The sequence below is a fragment of the Mesocricetus auratus genome, unplaced genomic scaffold (assembly GCF_017639785.1).
Source record: "Mesocricetus auratus isolate SY011 unplaced genomic scaffold, BCM_Maur_2.0 Super-Scaffold_100024, whole genome shotgun sequence".
In the NCBI taxonomy this organism is placed as follows: Eukaryota; Metazoa; Chordata; class Mammalia; order Rodentia; family Cricetidae; genus Mesocricetus; species Mesocricetus auratus.
In genome coordinates this window covers 12,622,568-12,638,761 of record NW_024429205.1, presented here as the reverse complement: position 1 = coordinate 12,638,761, position 16,194 = coordinate 12,622,568, and the positions used below count along the sequence as shown (strand labels likewise).

At 42.7% G+C, this 16,194-nt stretch overlaps 1 long non-coding RNA gene across 1 annotated transcript; it reads left to right on the top strand.

The window, feature by feature from the left end:
- The first annotated feature begins 687 nt into the window (after positions 1-687).
- Positions 688-5,848, top strand: LOC121133853. The gene is made up of 2 exons (XR_005870866.1): positions 688-1,009; positions 4,974-5,848. It is a non-coding gene; the product is annotated as an uncharacterized LOC121133853 (long non-coding RNA).
- The last annotated feature ends 10,346 nt before the right edge of the window (positions 5,849-16,194 follow it).

Genomic DNA, 16,194 nt, shown 5'->3' with positions numbered 1-16,194 from the left:
CGTTCTACGGTGAGCTGAAGTCATTATAAAGATGGAGAGCAACACGGCATTCCATCAAGCTTATATCTGTGGTTAAAAAGAAATGGTCCATTTGATGTTTTACATTTCCATTTTCTGTGTCCTAATGAAAGTGCCTGACTTCCAAGAGACTGCTGCTGTGTGTGGGCATCATATTAATTTACAGTCTGTGAGGGAAATACTGAGATTCCCTGGAACAGTAAAATCCAGGAATTGAAACAGCATTGTCAAAAACACACCAAGAATGGGAACTTGCCAACTTTACTGCCAATTCGATCAGAAGCTGAGAGAGTTTGTGGTTCTCGGTTTTTCTAGTTGCTTAATACAGCATATAATTTTTTAAAAACCTGAGGTCCAGCTGAATGGAGCAACAAGCAAAGATGTGTGGTCAAGACTGGCATTCCCTACAACCCACATGGTGGAAAGAGAAAACCAGCTTCCACTAGCTCTCCTCTTACTGTGTCACGTAGCTAGTCTCTGTCTCTCTGCCTCTGTCTCTCTTTCTCTCTCTCCCACCCTCCTGCCCTTCTTCCCTCCCTCTCTCTCCAGCACACATGCACACATATACATACACATACACATGCATAGAATAATAAGCAAGATATAAAAACTATCTTTTAACTTATGCAATTCTATTTGCTGTTCTTGCATCCTCAGAAAAGCTTCCCGGGAAGTGAAAGTTTTTGGCTGAATTTGTACCCTCATGGTCCTGCCTCTGGAGGTTTCCCATGCTGCAATGTGAGCTGGCAACGTGTAACCGTGTTATCACAGAGTGATAGCCATGTCCCCTCTCACTTCTCAAACTACAACAGCATTCGAGACCATCAGGGCTGCTGAATAGATGGAAGACTGGAAAGTTCTCTGCTGTGGGAACTGTTCAATGTATCATGGATGCTTACCAGAATTCTGTATTTCTAGATGCCAACAGAACCCCATATCTGGTTGTGACAACCAAAACTGTTCCCAGATGCTGTCCTGGACCTGCTGTGAGGTAAAGCCATCCTGAACTGAGACTACCGGTTTAAAGCATACTGTTAACATGTAACATTCATTTCTGGGGTACTCAAAGAGAATTTGGAAGAAAAGACAAGCCACAAAACAAACAGAAAGAGCTACCCTTTGCTTGAGCCTACTCTGTAAAAAGTCTTGTGCCAGGGGCATCTTATGCATAATGCCTCATTTTACCATCCAACGATTCTCTCAGTTGCTCAACATCCTCCATTCTAGACAGTGTAAGCAAAAATGAGACTTGAGCCATGGTATATGATAGTACACACCTCACTGCATGCCCAGACTGCCAAAAAGTCGGGCCAGAGCTTGGCACCTTGGAACAATGCCCAAGGAACTCTCCATAGCACACCAACAGCACAGGTGCCCATTTACCCATGGTGCACTTGCCCTATACTACCGAAATTGGCTGCAAACACAACTGTGTGGCCTCCAAGACCCATTGCCTCTGTTACTGCCATCTCCAAAATATTTATCTCTCCTGTTGTTGGTCTGAGGAGTACACACTAAATGCAGCATTTGTCACCAGCTCTTTGCCAAGCAGAGCCATACCAGACCCAAAGCAGCAGAAAAGGCTGGGGTCACAAGTTTATCCACAAATTGGGGAAATTCTTCAAAATGAGCAAGTGCCTGTAACATATCCTAAACGGTAGTGAAACATGTTAAATAATCACCACACCAAGTCTTGAGATGCATGCCTATCATCCCAGCCCTCAGCAGGCTAAGACAAGACAATCACAGGACAATGCCATCCTAGCCTGCCTAACAATATTCTCAAAAACAAACACAATGACATTTACTGTGTATGTTCTACATAAAGACAATGGACAGAGTTGGTACTTATGTATAAATACCAGATAGCTGTAGCTCGCTCGCTCTCTCTCTCTCTCTCTCTCTCTCTCTCTCTCTCTCTCTCTCTCTCTCTCTCTCTCTCTCTCTCTCTCTCCCTCTCTCTCTCTCCCTCTCTCTCTCTCTCTCTCCTTCTGTGTGTGTGTGTGTGTGTGTGTGTGTGTGAATGCCATTTGTATACAGCAGAGACCAAAAGTGTCCAGTGGAGCTGGAGTTGTAGGTAGTTGTGGGCCCCCCAAGAGAGATGCTGAGAACCAAACTCAGGACCTTTGGAAGAATGGTAAAGTTCTCTTAATGACTGACCCATCTCAACAGGCCCAAGAAAGCCTCTTATATCCACACCGTGGTTTTGTATTTGGGTGCTAAGGTGAGGCTTGTGAAAATGTCTCAGAGATTTTTTTTAATGTTTTTAGGGTTTTTTTCCTTAACAGAAATGCCTTTGAGTGAAAAGACCTGCCATTATCTAAGTGGGTCATTCTCAAGAGCACACAAGTCCTCTAAGTTTCCGCCATTTCGATTTTGGAGTCAGAAGATGTCTACTTAAAAGGTGACCGTGAATGGGGCATGTGCAGAGGAAATGCCTCCCAGATAGGGGCTTCTCGAGCACAAATGTCTAAGTGACAAGGAGCATCAGTCTAAGGAGTGTCCCTCAGGTGCAGCTTAGCAGCCTGTGTTTCTTCCTTAGTCACTCTTATCACATATTCTCCCAGTCTTTGCTAGAAGTGACCACACACCCATATATTCCTACATCGTGGTTCATAACACATTTCTTTCTCCCAGTACCCCCACCATTGTGAGCCCTACATCTTCAGAGATTAGGTCCAGTGACTGACATTCATTTATTCATTCAACAAGCACGTATGGTGTGCCCACTACCTTCCCCATCTGCAAGGCACACAAACAAGACAGAAGTTCCTGTCCACAGTGAGAACCATCTTGTAGGAGCCACTATCACAAATGCCCCCTGTTCGTTGAATGATTGATTGACCCCATGTTGAACTGGTCTATAGAATGCATGAGTGAATTATTATAGTTGCAGAGAGGGTGTGATCCAGAATCTTATATGATGGAGTGAATACAACTTGACCCTGCTGTGCATTTAGCAATGTGTGAGCTTCTGTAAATGAATGATTTAAGCTGCTGCCTTATGTGGCAATTTGTTCACTATCAATACTCAGTAGAACACACATATCTGTAGAAATAAATTAAGGATAGAAAGATTTTGGAAGACACTTATTATGAACTGCATTGGTCTTCTTGGGCTGCCATAGCAAAGTACCATAGACTGGATGTCTTATAAAAATTGACATCTATTTCACCTTGTTTCTGGAAACTAGAGTCCAAGATCATGGTCCTGGCAGGGTTGGTTCTTCTAAGATCTTTCTTCTTGGATCTATGGCTGCTTTCTCCTGGGTCTTCACATAAGTCTCCTCTCTGTGGGTCTGTGTTCTTGCATTCTCCTATACTGTATGAGTCATGCTGCAATAGCCTCCACCCTGTTGATTGAGTAAAGTGCTGTGTAAGCATGAGGACATGAGTTCAAATCCCCAGTACTCATGTAAAAGAGAAATATTGCATAACTCCTGTAATCAATCCCAGGTGGGAGCCAGGGGGATCAGGTGGATCGAAGGATTTGCTGTCTGGAATAGCAAGATCCATGCTCTTTGAGAGATCCTATCTCAAAAAATAAGGTGGAAAGAGATAGTGAAGAATAGCAGACATCAACCTGTGCCTTCACACACACATGTAGGCATGTGTACATTCACATGTCTGAGATGATATGCTATTTATGATTTATTAAAGCTTGCCTAAGGATTCAGAAAGCAAAGTCAGCCATAAGCCATAGAAGCCAGGCACACACCTTAAAAATCCCAGCAGCCAGAAGCTAGGAGGCATTGGTACACATCTTTAATCCTAGAACTCAGGATTAAGAAAAGGTATATGGATCTCTGTGAGTCCAAGGCCACCCAGATCTACACAAGATTAATTTATTCCTAAAGACAAACAGTTCACATAAAGATGATCTCAGCACCCAGGATCACATGTCTTTGATCTCAGCACTAGAGGGGTATAAAAGATAGGAGCAGGGTCTTTAGTAGTCAGGATCAGGCATTCATTCTCCAGCCACATTGAAGATAAAAGGCATTCATATTACAGCCACATTGAGGATTGGAGGGATTCATTCGCCAGCCACATTGAGCATAGGAAGACATTCAGTCCCAGGATTCTACAGTCACAATGAGGAGAAGCAGCAGTCTGAGGTAGTGGTAAGAGCTAGTGGCCCATTACCTCACTTTTCTGATCTTCACCTTGAAGTTTGAACTTCAATATCTGTCTCTGGGTCCTTTTATTTTTCATGTTATACATGTCTACATGAAGCACACACATATACATAGTACACACAAATAAATAGATGGCACTTTCTTCAAATATATTCTAAAGTGTTAAGTCTTCAACATATGGTTGGGGGGTATGTTTTCTTCCTGCTTCTTCATACAAAAACAACATATTTTTTAAGTTTTGGAGATGTATGAAATGTGTACATTTTTACAATGATTGCTCACAAACGTGAATCCTAGGGCAGGAAGAAAACAGAATTATGCCTGGTAGTGAGAACTCGGGCACCACAGCTCTGCTAGTCCCACCTAATTCTCTAAAGCAATAAGCCTGGACACAGGAGGACTTTAGACATCTCCTTGTCCAGATTACAGAAGATTCTAGGGGAAGATGAAGAGGAGAAAGCTTTAGTGGTGATGACAGGGCTCTGATTCAAGATGTTGAAGCCAAAGACAGTGTGGGATTCTAGGTCAAGACGATTAAGCCAGAGATGGTAGGGATTTAATGAAGTCCAGGGGTTGGTGGTATCCATCATTAATCTTGGACTGCAACCAAGGCAGACACATAGAAGCTAGGAGGGTTAGCTTTCAGAGGGGATGTTATCAGCATGAGTTGCTCTCCTAGAGAACAACGATAGCACATGAGGCTGACAGGGGATGAAGGAGCCTAAGAGGCCTGGCAGTTTAGAGTATCAGAGGGGCTAGAATGCACCCTTTGGCACATGACTTAACTCTGAGCCTTTGTTTCCTCTCGCAAAATAGTCACAGTTTCACCTGCCACATGAGGCTTCTGAGACAACTGAGCGGGAATTAGAAGAAGACCTCAGGACCACTGGAATCTGCACTTCCTCGACAGGGCTCCATCCAGCTCAATAGATGTATCAGTTATCCTGACCTTGATCATCCTTCACAGGTGGTTCTCAGTCCCATACCTGGTTGATGATGAACTTACCTATCACAGAAGGTGGAGTCCATCCCTGCATAGTTGCAATCGCCTTTAAATCTAAAAATCTTTAACTTTTTAAAAATCAAGTGTACTGATATTTAATTATCTTTACATTAGCAATTGATTTCTAGAAAACCATCTCTCCTTTCTGGACTCAGAAAGAAAGAAGTAAGGTCCTTGAATCTATAGTGGAAGAAGGCTTATCCAGGCCCATAACCCAGGACTGCCACTCAGTCCGCATACTGTCTTCTCTGGAATCCCAGCTCCTGCACTGCTTCAGAGGCCCACTTTGGCCTGTCTTGCCTATAAATATTACCCATAGAAATACCAATCCATTTTGATAGCAGAAAAGTCTCTTTTCTCTTTCTTGCTATTCTCAAACATGCTGCCATGTTACAACCTGCCACAGTCCCCCTAATTAATTCTCTAATAGTGTCTAAAGGGACATTGCTAGAACTGAAATTTAATTACATTATGTCATTGCATATAAGTGCCACATAAATAAGTATTAGCTATTGGATCAAAACCAAGCATGTATCCATAGCCCTCTCTAGCCTCAGTACTCCAGCCTGACCTAGGTTATACTCACTACATTTTTTTCTTTGGTAGTCTTCAGCTTTCCATGCTTTCCAATCAAGTAGGAACATATATCTCCTTGGCTCAAGCTCTAATAAACATTGGACAGAACTCATTCGACTGCTCTCTTCCTGTGCCCCTTGATTCCAGAAGTCAAATGTTGAATGCTTGATGCTAGAGGCCCCAGAATAGTTCCAATGTTTCCTTCATCACCACCTACCAATGCATGTCCTTAGTGTCCTCTGATACCTATAGCCAGCATGAGATGTCTCTCTGAAATATGCCTACAAGGCATCTGGGCTTTAATGTCAATGAACATCACGCAGTTCTTGGTGGTAACCTTCGTTGGTGATGAGACGGTGAGAGACAACAGAGATGGGGTAATTGTCATAGTTAAAACAGCTTGGTACTAGAACAGAAACAGCAGCCATCACAACATACACACTCAAACACCCATTCGATTCTATCCTAGGCCACCCAGACAAAGCTAGAGAAGAAGGGAAGGACACCATGAAAAGTCACATGGCCATAATCTACCTCCTAACCCTAAACACAAATCTGTGGTGCCTTCTTAAAGTTTCCAAGATCTAACATTCTGTTGGAAGTTCCAGAACAGCCCTAGTGCTCCTTGTAGACAAGAAAGAGGCAAGGCATCTGCTGAATGTCAATTCTAGCTACCTACCCAATGGGCATCCAAAAATAGCTTACCTAATGTCTTAGTTAGGGCTTCTATTGCTTTGATGAAACACTGTGATCAAAAGACAAGTTGAGGAGGAAAAGGTTTGTTTGGCTTAGACTTCCACATCACCGTTTATCATCAAAGGACAGGAACTCAAACAAGGCGGGAACCTGGAGGCAGGACCACCAGTCCAAGGATAGCACCACTCATAATGGGCTGTGCCTTCCCCCATCAATCACTAATTAAGAAAGCACCCTACAGTCTTGTCTACAGCCTGATCTTATGGAGGCATTTCCTCAGTTGTGTAGATGATACCAGCTTTTCCAGTGGCTTTCAACAAATATTATGACTGAACAAGACCTCCAAAAGGTCAGGTCTGGACATGGGGCCCAAATTAGTGCTGCAAGCATGAGGACTGACCAGAGAGAGTCCATAGCCCTGGAGAAGGAAGCTTCTCCCCACTTCAGAAACCCATTCTTCTAAGAATCCTTCCTTATGTGTCTGTTCCTGCTCAACTGACAGTAGAGAGGAGACAGCAGTTTCCTGCAGTGGTACAGAGAACACACAGAATAGGCGTTGAGGTCTTCCTTTGCAAGTGCCTGCCCACAACGCTATGTTCCTCTAATGCCAAGGGTTATCACTGTGATGTCCTTGCTGGGGTCTCCTCAGAGTCCAAGTGGACCAGAACATCTTGCCTGGTTTGGATGTCAGATAACATTTAAGTGTGCAGCTCTTGACTTAACCCATTTTGTATTTGCTACTGCTACAAGGTCTGAATGACAGAGGCCAATCTGGGTCAGTCGTTTGTCCACTACAGTACCTGACACACAACCAGAAGTCAATAAACCCATTATCTTGCTCATTAATCATAGAACACAATTCAAATACAGCTATGGCAAAATCCATTATTTCTGGACCTTTGTGTTTGGATGAAATTTGATCCTTGAAGAATGAATCTACAAGATTCAAAGTCTAAAACTTTTTTTAATAATTATTTTCTCTGTCTCTCTCTCTTTTTTTTTTTACAAAAAGATAGGTCAGCCCCCTACAGTAAATTTTGCCAAAGTCTGACTTGACTCACTGTGTATACAAAAGAAAAAAATGTTTTCCCTCCTAACCATTGTTGCTTTTAACAGACTTATTAGAAATATATTATGAAAAATATTTCACGGTTGAGTCTTTGTCCCATGGGGCATGGTAAGAAAAGTGAAGCAGTTTCAGAGATTGCATCCAACCTCTGAAATGCTAACCTGTGCGAGCAGTTGACCCAAGAAGGAAAAACATTGGCTACATTTTCAAGGAAAACATTTCCAACGGGCCCCACCCCTACTGCTAACTTTGCCACTTTGTCCAAAATCTGTCAGCAAAGTTTCAAAGCACATTGTAGATGATGCTGTTCTGCCAAGCCAGGACCTGAGCCACAAAAACTAAGATGACAGAGGCTGATGCTCATGTAGGCAAGAGGCTGAGTGCTCTGGCCTAAGCATCCATTCTCTGGGAATCCCCGACTGACACAGCCCTGGACGGATACTAGGCCCAAGAGAACACAGCTCACCTGGTGCATACATCGCCAGTATGGCAGAGGGTATTAGGAAGCTGAGAATTCAAGTTATATTAACACTGTAGACAAGATTGTGAACCCAAATTTCCTTTAATTTGGGGCCACTTAATGCCTTTCATCAATTCCCATTGTCTTAGTTTAACAAATGGAATCATAAATTATGCAATCGACAGCAATTGCACTTATTTGCAATTAGAATTTGTCAGTGCTCTCCTTATAAATAATTAATATTAGGATAACCTTGATGGAGCAGATACATTTTTGGAGGGGTATTGTTGAATATTTAGGAACTCTCCATTTTGGATTAAAATCATAAGGCAGGAAGTAGCTCCAAATAACTTTCAACTCAGAAAGTCCACGGTGTTTTTAGTTAAAACCAAGAAGCAAAGCACGGAATCCTACAGGACTTTGTGACAGAAAAGATGGCAAGCATTGTGTGACTTTCCACTGCCTGAAAGCGCCTTCGGGGACTCTGGACCTGTTTGTGAGATTTATCTTTGAGATCCTATTTCCTCCATCTACAGAGTGAATGCAGAGAGAACTGGAACTCTCCAGTTTCATTTTCAGTGTTTGAGATGCTCTCAGGACACATGACTGCAGTCCCTGAGGGATCTATCCCCAGAACTGTATTTCCATAGAATGATGCTCAATCAGTCCAGCATCTTCCTTTATGCCTTCGAAAATACTGTTTTCTAAAAGAACCCATCCCCTTCAACCAGAGTACCAAAGAGCTTTAATACATACATACACAGACAGACAGATAGACAGACAGACAGGCAGGCAGACAGACAGGCAGACAGACAGACAGACAGACAGACAGGCAGGCAGGCAGACAGACAGGCAGACAGGCAGGCAGGTAGAGAGTTGAATCACGGATAGAATAAGGTAAGCACATATATAGCAAACGCAGGAATTCTAATCCTGATGCAAAGTTTAAAAATGTAGGAAATAAGAAATCATAAACATGCAAATCTGGGAAGGACATTTTTAAACATCCTCCTCAAGAGTTGTCCCATGATTATGGAGGGGGAGCCCCTTTATCCACAGGACATGAGTATGGAGGGGATCCTTCATCCACAGGACATGACTGTGGAGGGGGAAGCCCCTTCATCCACAGGACAATCCAATAGTCCCCTCTCCAGTGCTGGAATTCCTCCTCAGTCCACCTGAAAGTCTGGGAAACCCAACGCAACCACCCCCCATTCATCTAACAACACTCGCTATGAAGTGGAGCATATCCCCTCTTAGCCTTAAGGGGAAGGGACCCTGACATTGTGGGTGACTTGCCCAAAGATGTATGCTAAGCAAAAGCTTAACACTTAGCCATAACAGTCATCGGCCCTGGATATGACATGAAGTATATGTTATCAACAAAGTCTAGACATGTGATTTCATGTAATACAGAAATTAAATGTAATCTAAATGTCATGTAGTATAAGAAACAATGAATAATCTCTTTCATGGGAAAATAGGTCAAAATGACCCTTTTTCTAGGCTGGGCACAGAGGCCACTCTGAGGACTCCATCAAAAGCAGTAAGTACCTCTTGCTCTGAGAGAGGCTGGAGCTCCCAAAACAAAAGGCAGGTTTGTAGCTTTACTTTCTGTGACGTATTTCTAAAGTTGAATCTTGATCAGAAGATAGAGCTTAAGAGGAAACTCATTTAGGTACTCAGCTCGCAGGAAGAGCTGCCGCGTGAGTGTGGAGGGCAGCCCATGAATGCATAGCACAGCCAACTCAAGCTGCTGATGCTTGACAAGCAACTGTGTGCCAAGTTCTGAGCTCAGAGCCCATAAAGTACATGAATAAGATATAAAGCCAGGAGATCAAATTCATAAAAATAATAAAGGCAATACAAGAAGATATAATAAGCAATAATGTAAGAACACAACGGAAGAACAGAGAATTTCGCTTTAACTGGGGAAATATATGATTGGCACATGGAGATCAGAGTTAAGGACCTGGGGAGTGTTGTTCAAGCCAGTTCCTTTCCTTCTATCTCTACCATCAGATAAGGTATGGGGGTACTGTGCATAGGGAGAGGCTGAGACATAATCCAAGGGGTATAGGAATATAAAACAAGGGAAAGAATTGGAAGCAGACCCAAAGAGATCACCCAAGTTGAGCACAAAGCCCACTACATGTCTGCAGCTGGACCATCCTGAATAAATCTGATCTTGAAATGGCTGGGTCTGGTTAGTGCTAAAAGGGAAAAATTTCAAACAGCAAGAAAAGAAGTTGGGGGCACGAGTCACTGTTTCAAAAAAAATCAACAACAACAAAAAAAACCAAAAAGCCAACATTTTAAGTAGAAGATCTATCAAACTCAGTTTCTTTAGAAAAGTCACTCTTGAGGAGGGGACTGGCGAAGGGACTCTGGGAACTGAAGAATTCCAAATCTCCTAGGAAATCCTGGCATTCGGCAACAGCAGGGAAACGGTTACAGCATTCTTATATTAAATCCAAATCTGTTTCCCAGTAACTTTAATGAAGGGGGTTTGTTTCCCAGAAATTCGTTCAATCAGTGAAATGCTAAATTTACATATTGTTGTGTTACACTTGATACTTCCTGGACAGAACGCTTGATGTGTAGCAAATAAATAAACCATGAAGGAGAGGGTTAAGTCGGTCATCTGAAAGGCGAGTTTAGCTATGCTAGCTCTGTCTTCCATTGAAAAGAGATGCTTGCCCGATGTACATCTGGCTCACTGTCCTGTGGAAATACTGGGAAGTCATGCCATCTGGCCTTTGATTTGCCAAGAGTGAGGATGGAAGAAGGAAGGCAATGAAGAGGAAGATGAAGGTAAAGACATAAGAACATAAACCATCTCGGGCAGGTGGGCTGGGCAGGAGTGAGCCACTGAATATTTCAAGGTTGTCGAATCTCTGAGTCTTCCTGCAGCAACCCCACCCCACTTTGTTCTCAGCTTGGCTGGAGAAGGGGTCAATGGTCAAAAGAAATTCTTGCCACTGTTGGTCACCCTACTTGAGAGAATAACAAATCCAGCAACATGGGGGTCAACAGCATTGTGAAAAGAGATAAGACATCTTCACTTTACCACATACAACACAATATTACATTTATTCTCTCTCCCTTTGCAGTCTTGTCAAAAACATATTATATGTGTCCCAGATATAGTAGCAGCTTCTGGACATAAAAATGATTGAACAGATTGATGGATGGATAAAAGTATGGAAGAATGAATTAATGAGTTGGTGTGCTGGCTAGTTTTATGTGAACTTTACACGAGCTAGAGTCATCAGGAAGGAGGGAGTCGCAATTGAGAAAATTCCTCCATAAGATCAGGCTGTAGCCAAGCCTGTAGAGCATTTTCTTAAATAGTGATTGATGTGGAGGGCCAGGCCCATTGTGGGTGGTGTCATCCCTGGGCTGCTGGTCCTGGGTTCTATAAAAAAGCAGACTCGGTAAGCCATGAGTAACAAGCCTGTAATTAGCACTACTCCATGGTCTCTGTATCAGCTCCTGCTTCCAGGTTCCTTCCCTGCTTGAGTTCCTGTCCTGCCTTTCTTTGATAATGAACAGTGATATGTAAGCATTAGCCAAATCAACCATTTCCTCCCCAGGTTGCTTTGGTTATGGGGTTTCATCGCAGCAATAGTAACCCTAATTAAGACAGTGAGTGAGTGAACAAAATCATTCACCTTGCATGCCCAGTATAGTTGAGTTCAGCTTTGATTCCATCATTATATTGTTGACCCAAAAACACAGCTCTGGCATCAAAAGGAATAAATGATAGTCTGTTCTAGAGTCAAATATAAGTGACCATTGCCAAGAAACACAGATTCAGAATTTTCCCAAATACTATGTTCCAAACACAGTATCAGGTTCATAACATTTTTATAGTAACAGAACAAAACTGTTTTCAATTGGGAGTTTTTTTCAGATTCACTAGTGGGCACATCAGGTAAAGGGATTACAGCAAAGTAGGCAAAGCTATGCTACAGGCCTCAGATGCTGCCTAAACACGCCTAACCTTTTGGTTAATGGAAGCCAGTGGGCTGGTTGAACATTCCAAAAGGATGTTAGTTCAAATACAGAGGTAGGGGATAACAGTCACTTAGGACTCTAGAGATGGCTGGAGACAATTTGTCTCTAGATCTGCAACATTCCAGCTCTCCGCAACTGCAGAAGTATGAATCAATCTATCAGCTGTGTAGAATATTTAACATAGCTGCAACTGTCCCCCACCCCAAGGAGCTTCAGTCCATACTCTGTCATAAAAATGGAATAAATCTCTGAAGAGCCATAAAGAGCAGACGAGTTGAGTGATCTCTTGCTGTGAGGCCTTAGAGAAGTAATCTACTACTTCAGAATTCCCATTTCCTCCTCCATGCAACGCAAATAAAACTTTCCAGTTCACCTCAGAAGGTTATTAGGGAGACAAAATGAGATGATTATGCACTTGCTAAACACAGCATATGATATTATAATAAGAGAAACACTTTCAAGTTTAATTTGCTTGTGACCATGAATGTAATTTAAAATGGAGGCTCGATGCTCACCTTGCATTCTTTGAAGTGTCAGTCAGTTAAATTAATAATGTAAACAGGAGGAGGGAGGGGAAGCAGATATATAAGCCACTTAATTCTTTCTAGTCACAATTGGTGTGCTAATTATGGATCTCACTTGGCGATGCACCAAAGCAAGGTCCTTAAGGACATTGTTGTTCGTTGTGTTCTAGGTAGTTTGCATACATGAAGGAAATAAAAGTGAATTTCTCTTAAAAACAGATCACAATTTCATTTGCTTTCATTTTTGATGCCCGCATTAGCCCAGAACTCTGTAACTTCTGTCTTCATGAGGGTGACTATTGAGCACTGACAGAGGGGTCTTCAGAAGTGAAATCAGGTGCCCAGCAATTTGGTAATTTTTTACAAAGCCAGCTGTTCTGAGCATGGAGAACCCAAGCAGGGCTTCCAGAGCACGAACTCTTGGACAGATGAAGGACCTGGGAAGGGATGGGGTGACAGCTCAGTTGGTAGAATGCTTGCTTGGGCCTGGGTTCCATCCCCCCCATGGTGTACACAGGGCATTCTGGTACAGAGAAAATTACACTCGGGAGCAGATGGTGGAGTCAAAATGACAAGACCCCGTCTTAAGGAGACACACACAGAGAAAAAGAAAACATTCATCCTATTGTGTGACCCCCTACTACTAAGGCTGTCTTTAACCCGCTTTAATCCTGACATCCAGTCCTAGCCAGGATCTAACTGGAGCCGCTGTCATCGGGTGGAAATGGGGCAAGCCAAGGAGGTGCTGTCTTCATGCCAAGCAAGCCCTCACTGACACTAACTAGGTAGGAACAGCAAGCAGGCCTGTCTTCACTCCTGCCCTGACTTCCCTCAGGGATGAACCGGCATGGACATGAAAGCCAATTAAACACTTTCTTCTCCATGTGCTTTTGATCAGCATGCATTAGCACAGCCACAGAAAGGAGCTAGAACCATCCTGCAATTCAGTTTTCTGATGTATTTTTAACTTTTCCAAGAGTCAGTCTGTGTCTCTGTCTCTGTCTCTCTGTCTGTCTCTGTGTCTCTGTCCCTCCCTCTCTCCCTCTATCCCTCCCTCCCTCCCTCTCTCTCTCTCTCCCTCCCTCCCTCCCTCCCTCCCTCTCTCTCTCTCTCTCTCTCTCTCTCTCTCTCTCTCTCTCTCTCTCTCTCTCTCTCTCCCTCCCTCCCATTGAGCCAAGTTGGAGCTTATTTTGCAAAAACAAAACTTTAATAAAGTGTTCAGATAAACCGTAAGAGAGAAACCTGCTCAGGAAAAGGGGACTACACACCCAAATGTGGAAGAGAATCGCCATGACTTTGCTCTAGGTCCTTCTTCTTCCCCCACTAAGCTCACTGTGACAAATAGCTCAGGACCTTTTGCAAGTGGCAGAAGAGTCACAATATAGATATATCATATTGTCAGACCTTGATGCCTTTACTTCATCCCAGGTCAACACATAGGTTTTATGTCCCAGTCTTGAAGTTGGGAAGAAGCCTGCAACTCTCCAGTGTGTTAACTCCAAATCAGGCAATGGTTTGACCTCCTAGATAGTTTCCCTTCTGCAGACCGTGTAGACTTCAGTAAGATGATCAGAAAGAACCTTCATATGTGCACCATGTGTATTTGGCTATAGCCAAGGATGCCTAAGCACAGGCCAGACCACACTGTGCATTTCCACATATGCCTGCCCCATATGGGGAAGAAAAGCCTTCCATATGGCCCTTGTCTCTTGAGGAGTCCACCATGACTGACTTCTGAAAGGCAATTTGATACATGACTACTACAGTGCTCCAGTCGGGATCCAGAGAGGTGCACATGCCAGGCAAGCACCCTACCACTGAGCAACATCCCAGCCTTTGACCACCGAAAGTAGAGAGGTAAGATTGCCCACCACTGTGCCTGTCAAAGAGCTGCTATAGGGCTATACTTCTTTATGTTGCTGCCTGATGGGCATTTCATACCATGTTGTGTTGTGTATTTACTAATAATCCACTAATTTTCTAAAAAGAGTGAAGCTGTCTTGCCACTGCCACAGATCAAAAATGCCCAATAATATCAATAGAGAACAAAGAATTTAGGGTGACACTAAATACACTAGTCACAATTTAGCTGCAGTTGAATGAATAAGCTGGTGTGTGTGTGTGTGTGTGTGTGTGTGTGTGTGTGTGTGTGTGTGTGTGTGTGTGTGTGCCTGGGGTTTTTTAATTCATTTACTTCCTTTTGCTCTGACTTTTTAAAATGTTCTTGTCTACAAATTCAATTATATTTTAAAAATTCACGATTTTTTTCTCCCACCATTCTTAAATGTAGTTTCTAACTTCTTTATCTGGCAATTTTTAATTGGGTATAAAGTGTTGGCACATTGACCTTGTTGGATCCTGGCTATTCATTAATTTCAAAGTTACTCTTGTGCTTCACTTGAGATGAAATTATTTGACCACGGTTTGATCCTTTGAGACTTGCTGTTAAGTTTTAGGGACAAAGAAGTCTTAGGTCTAGGACAGTGGTTCTCAACCTCTGGGTCACAAGCCCTTTGAGGGAATCACATATCAGATACCCTGCATATCAGATATTTACATTACAATTCATAGCTATAGCAAAATTACAGTCAAGAAGTAGCAGCAAAATTACAGTCATGAAGTAGCGACAAAATAATTTTATGGTTGGGGGTCAGCACGACATGAGGAACTGTACTAAAGGGTTGCAACATCAAGGTTGAGAACCACTGGTCTAGGACCACACACATCCAAAGCATACAGGTCTGAACACTTCCATAGCTATGGAAATTGAGGTTTCAACTCTGGTTACTGAAGATGTCTCCTCTTCCCAGCTCTGGGTGAGCTTTGAGAATTCTGTACCTTTCCTGGATCATCCTCCTTCTGCCCCTTATGATCACCTCCCTTGTACCTGCCAATCAACCTGCACTTCTAATATTCCCAGGGCACTCTTCTGGGGTCTTTCCTTCACGTAGATCCATCTGTATAGTCAATCTGGGTACTCAGGTGTCTCTAGACTCCCAGCTCTGACCTCTTCCTGAGGAGACAAGTGTCTTTAGAACCTCAAGTTGGGCAGTCCTCAGCAGTGTCCCCCCTGTACCTCAGCCATGGCTCTCATGTGTCTGGTCACCATTCCATGCACATTCTGAGGTTCTGCTTTGTCTGTTGCTTCAAATGAAAAGGGAAATCCTACCTCCTCACTCTAATTTGGCCTGAAGCATGTATTGATTTTCTTAGGTACATGTCTTTTTGATTTATTTTTCTGGTTGCCTTAGATATTGCAACATAGATCTTTAAGTTGTTGCTGTTAACGTTCAAGAAAAATTATACTTTTAAATGAATGTTAAGAGAGCCTTGCAACTATATATTTTCTTTCATTTTTGCTTTTTAGTATTCTTATTGTATATATCTTCTCTGTATATCATATGCCACAATACATTACTACAAATATTTTTATCTGCTGAAACATTTTAAAATAATTTTCAAAAGGGCCTTTTTTATTTTTTTGGTTTTTCAAGATAGGGTTTCTCTATGTAGCTTTGAAGTCTGTCTTGGAACTTGTTCCTGTAGATCAGGCTGGCCTCCAACTGTGTCTGTTTCCAAGTGCTGGGATTAAAGGCATGTGCCACCATTGCCAGGTTAAAAAGAACTTTTATATTTGTTCAGATTGTTTGAGGGCTCTTTATTCTTCTTTTAAGTTTATTTATTAATGT